The following is a 6,000-nucleotide window of genomic DNA, read 5'->3' on the forward strand; positions in this document are numbered from 1 at the left end:
TACTTGAGTAAAAGTCTAAAAGTGTTTGGTTGTAAATGTACTTCTAAAATGGTTTTAATTGGTTGAGGATGGCACTTCCTACGCCAGGGTTGTGAGTTTGATTCCCACAGGGGACCAGAATGAAAAAAAGTATGAAAATGTATGGACTCACTACTGTAAGTCACTCTGGACAAGACTGTCTGCTAAAATGACTCAAATGTAAGTACAGTGGTGGAAAAAATACTTAATTTTCATACTTGAGTAAAAATAAAGGCTGTACATCAAATTCCTTAAAGAAAACAAGACGGTACAATTTTCTTGCTTTTTAAAAATGTACAGACAGACAGGGGCACACTCAGACATCATTTACAAACACTGTATTTGTGTTAAGTGAGACAGTAGGTCATAACAACGCGTTATATTGATAGGTGCAGGAATTGGACCATATTGCTGTCCTGCCTGAGCATTTCCAAATGTAACGAGTACTTTTGGGTGCCAAGGAAAATGTATAGAGTAAAATGTACTTTATTTTCTTTGGGAATGTATTGAAGTAAAAGTAAATAGTAAAGTAGAGTAACCCCAAAAAACTACTTAAGTAGTACTTTAAAGTATTTTTACTTAAGTACTTTACACCACTGAGTATAGGCTCACTGTGCAGAGATGAGGATTGACATGAAACCCCTTAAAGGGTGAACAAGGGTCCTTCATCTGGAGGGCGTCACAACCTCCTAACCTTATTACTGTGTGTGTGTGTGTGTGTGTGTGTGTGTTGTAAGTGTATACCCACTGGTTGCAGGTTATTGTAAACGATAAATGGAAAGATGGCAGCAGAGATTCACCATCTTCAATATAACACGTTGGGAAACTGTAATCACGTCAGTGATAGTATTATAGTATTACATCATCTATTTACACTGTAATTACATGGCCGTTCTGTTAATAAAACATGAATAAACTGTTAAAAACGGCACTCGGGACCATCAATCCCCTCAAAGTAACTGAACACAAGTCATTTCTGAACAACAGGGTTCTGATGTCTTAACCTCTCAGAGAGTCTTCAAGTTCCTCCTGGGATATAGCCAAAGTATTGCTAATTCTACAAACAAAAACACCAAAGTTGTAGAAATGTAAGGGGTATTGAGAAAAATGACAGTTAAAAAGAGAGAAAGTTAATGAAATATTTGACAATGTGTACGTTCCAAATGGAACACTATTCCCTATATAGTGCACTACTTTGAGCAGGACCCTATGGACAAAAGTAGTACACTACAAAGGGAATAGGGTGCCGTTTTGGACAAATATCAAAGTCTTTCCTGTTATGAAACCGTAGTGAAAGTAGCAGAGGTCCCTTCTGTCAACAGAACCCTTACCAAGTCTCTTTACTTTATGTCCCTGCTCGAGTCACGGATTAAAACACCACTACTACTGGTTTAAGTGACGACCTCCTTCTCAGATCCCTATCAGCCCCCATTGTAACGGCGGACAATTTTTATTTGATTTAATAATGACATTTGAGTCGTCAGAGAAAAGTTGACCAAATAAGAATAATATCAACCCAGTGTGGTGGAAGTTACAAGGGCTGAATCACAAATGACTCCCTATTCCCTATGTAGTGCACTAATAGCCATAGGGCTCTGGTCAAAAGTAGTGCACTACGTAGGTAAAGGGTGCCATGCGGGATGCAGTCTAGGCCAATATGGGCCAATCTCCCAGCAAGGTACAGTAGGAAGCAAAACGGGAAGAATGTGAGCAATTCCCTTGATCCAATTTGGAGGGGCATAGCATGTCAGGAGGCATCACATTAAGGTGCTGGGCTTCATTAAGGTAGCAGAAGGCCAAGCATTAATTTACCCTTCTGACGGTCATATTAACAAAGTAGTGCTGGGGGGAGTAATGGATTTGGTTTGGTTATTTCTGGGATACACGCATACTTGGGACCTGGAAATACATGTCTTGTGACTTGGGTGAAAGGTAAAGAAAAAGTACAAATAAATAATATATAAGATAATGATAGATGAGTGGCCTGGGAAAACCCTTCAGCATTGTGTTGTATCCTACCTGTCTGTCTCTCTCTCTCTCCACTCTCTCCATCCATCGTCTGTTAAATAAAACATATGTTGAGTGACCTGGGACAACACTTAAGCTAATCTTTGTGTAAGTAGGATTACCGGTATTTAGTCCGTGATTTAAACAGTGAAGGTACATTTGGTCTGTGATTTAAACAGTGAAGATACATTTGGTCCGTGATTTAAACAGTGAAGGTACATTTGGTCTGTGATTTAAACAGTGAAGGTACATTTGGTCCGTGATTTAAACAGTGAAGATACATTTGGTCTGTGATTTAAACAGTGAAGGTACATTTGGTCCGTGATTTAAACAGTGAAGGTCCATTTGGTCTGTGATTTATACAGTGAAGGTACATTTGGTCCGTGATTTAAACAGTGAAGGTACATTTGGTCCGTGATTTAAACAGTGAAGGTCCATTTGGTCCGTGATTTAAACAGTGAAGGTCCATTTGGTCCGTGATTTAAACAGTGAAAGTACATTTGGTCCGTGATTTAAACAGTGAAAGTACATTTGGTCCGTGATTTAAACAGTGAAAGTACATTTGGTCCGTGATTTAAACAGTGAAAGTACATTTGGTCCGTGATTTAAACAGTGAAGGTACATTTGGTCCGTGATTTAAACAGTGAAAGTAAATTTGGTCTGTGATTTAAACAGTGAAGGTACATTTGGTCTGTGATTTAAACAGTGAAGGTACATTCGGTCTGTGATTTATACAGTGAAAGTACATTTGGTCCGTGATTTAAACAGTGAAGGTACATTTGGTCCGTGATTTAAACAGTGAAGGTACATTTGGTCCGTGATTTAAACAGTGAAAGTACATTTGGTCCGTGATTTAAACAGTGAAGGTACATTTGGTCCGTGATTTAAACAGTGAAGGTACATTTGGTCCGTGATTTAAACAGTGAAAGTACATTTGGTCCGTGATTTAAACAGTGAAGGTACATTTGGTCCGTGATTTAAACAGTGAAGGTCCATTTGGTCTGTGATTTAAACAGTGAAGATACATTTTGTCCGTGATTTAAACAGTGAAGGTCCATTTGGTCCGTGATTTAAACAGTGAAGGTACATTTGGTCCGTGATTTAAACAGTGAAGGTCCATTTGGTCCGTGATTTAAACAGTGAAGGTCCATTTGGTCCGTGATTAAAACAGTGAAGGTCCATTTGGTCTGTGATTTATACAGTGAAGGTCCATTTGGTCCGTGATTTAAACAGTGAAAGTACATTTGGTCCGTGATTTAAACAGTGAAGGTACATTTGGTCCGTGATTTAAACAGTGAAGGTCCATTTGGTCTGTGATTTATACAGTGAAGGTCCATTTGGTCTGTGATTTAAACAGTGAAGGTACATTTGGTCCTGATTTAAACAGTGAAGGTACATTTGGTCCGTGATTTAAACAGTGAAGGTCCATTTGGTCCGTGATTTAAACAGTGAAGGTCCATTTGGTCTGTGATTTATACAGTGAAGGTCCATTTGGTCTGTGATTTAAACAGTGAAGGTACATTTGGTCCTGATTTAAACAGTGAAGGTACATTTGGTCCGTGATTTAAACAGTGAAGGTCCATTTGGTCCGTGATTTAAACAGTGAAGGTCCATTGTTAGTATAAGATTAGGATTGTGGCCAATGCAAGCAATGTTTAATGCTTTAAAAAAACATTATGTTCTTAAAAAAAAAGAATTCCATTCATATACCATATGAAACATTATCCAAAGCAACATATTTATGCACTGGTTAAACATCAAAAGGTTGAGATGGTTGAAACTTGGTTGCTATCCAACATGCTATTTGACAGAGAGAATATGCGTCCTCCAAGAACATCTATTGTCTTCACCTAGCAACACATCTTATGATACAGACATATTTTGTCATGATTTTGGGAATACAAATGTATTATCATGTTGGCGTCTCGGCCAAGTTATAAGTTGAGCGTTCTGGCGCCTCTATCGATCTCTAGGGTTTATATTTTGCAGGAGCTGCAAGTCGATCCATTTTTTTATGGATTCCTGACGAGGAGAGGGACAATTCTGTCTGAGGGTGCTGGGTGGGGTGGTTGATTTCGCAATAGTTCTTCTGGCCTAACATCAACATCAAGATGAGAGAGGGTAAATGTTTTCAGTGTTTTCAGCCCAACTTAGTTATGCCGTTCGCCTCATTGCGTTTGCATGCATTTCCGACACACAATGTTTTGGTTTTTCCATAATCCTCGCCAGCCAATTAATATGGCTTTTATCGTGTCTTTGTCACTTTAATCATTCCACCAGCGGTGGCGTACCGCAGGGAAACACAGCGGGCAAGTCATTTAGTGTTGCAAATCATCGCTAACTGTTGTTGAATATTATTGAGTTGCTCGTGACACTACATAGCCTACTTCTCATTTCACTGTCGTGAAATAGGAAATCATTTTATTTATTGCCATGGTATTTATTGCCATGGTATTTATTGCCATGGTAATCTCACCCTTAAGTTACCTCAGCTCTACTTCTCAGCCTTTCTTGAGATAACTTATTATCTTAACACCTAACGTTACATTGACAGCGGTTTCACACTTTTCAACCAGCTGCTGTGAAATGAAGCTGAGACAACTAATAAGAGAGATACAGACAGAGAGAGAGATACAGAGAGAGAGATGCAGACAGACTGATGCAGAGAGAGGGATGCAGAGAGAGGGATGCAGAGAGAGAGATGCAGAGAGAGGGATGCAGAGAGAGTGATGCAGAGAGAGAGATGCAGAGAGAGGGATGCAGAGAGAGGGATGCAGAGAGAGGGATGCAGAGAGAGGGATGCAGAGAGAGGGATGCAGAGAGAGAGATGCAGAGAGAGAGATGCAGAGAGAGGGATGCAGAGAGAGGGATGCAGAGAGAGGGATGCAGAGAGAGGGATGCAGAGAGAGAGATGCAGAGAGAGAGATGCAGAGAGAGTGATGCAGAGAGAGTGATGCAGAGAGAGAGATGCAGAGAGAGTGATGCAGAGAGAGTGATGCAGAGAGAGTGATGCAGAGAGAGAGATGCAGAGAGAGGGATGCAGAGAGAGGGATGCAGAGAGAGGGATGCAGAGAGAGGGATGCAGAGAGAGAGATGCAGAGAGAGGGATGCAGAGAGAGGGATGCAGAGAGAGGGATGCAGAGAGAGTGATGCAGAGAGAGTGATGCAGAGAAAATGATGTAGACAGACTGATACAGAGAAAATGATGCAGACAGACTGATGCAGAGAAAATGATGCAGACAGACTGATACAGAGAAAATGATGCAGACAGACAGAGTGAAACAGATAGAGTGATGCAGAGAGAGTGATGCAGAGAAAATGATGTAGACAGACTGATACAGAGAAAATGATGCAGACAGACTGATGCAGAGAAAATGATGCAGACAGAGTGAGTGAAACAGATAGAGTGATGCAGAGAGAGGGATGCAGAGAGAGGGATGCAGAGAGAGGGATGCAGAGAGAGGGATGCAGAGAAAATGATGCAGACAGACTCATGCAGAGAAAATGATGCAGACAGACTGATGCAGAGAAAATGATGCAGACAGACTGATGCAGAGAAAATGATGCAGACAGACAGAGTGAAACAGATAGAGTGATGCAGAGAGAGTGATGCAGAGAAAATTATGTAGACAGACTGATACAGAGAAAATGATGCAGACAGAGAGAGTGATGCAGGCAGAGTGATGCAGAGAAAATGATGTAGACAGACTGATACAGAGAAAATGATGCAGACAGAGAGAGGGATGCAGACAGAGATAGGGATGCAGAGAGAGTGATGCAGACAGAGAGAGTGATGCAGACAGAGATAGGGATGCAGAGAGAGTGATGCAGAGAAAATGATGCAGACAGAGAGAGTGATGCAGACAGAGAGAGTGATGCAGAGAGAGTGATGCAGAGAAAATGATGCAGACAGACTGATACAGAGAAAATGATGCAGACAGAGAGAGTGATGCTGAGATAATGATACAGACAGAG

Source organism: Salmo trutta, unplaced genomic scaffold (assembly GCF_901001165.1).
Source record: "Salmo trutta unplaced genomic scaffold, fSalTru1.1, whole genome shotgun sequence".
Taxonomy (NCBI): Eukaryota; Metazoa; Chordata; class Actinopteri; order Salmoniformes; family Salmonidae; genus Salmo; species Salmo trutta.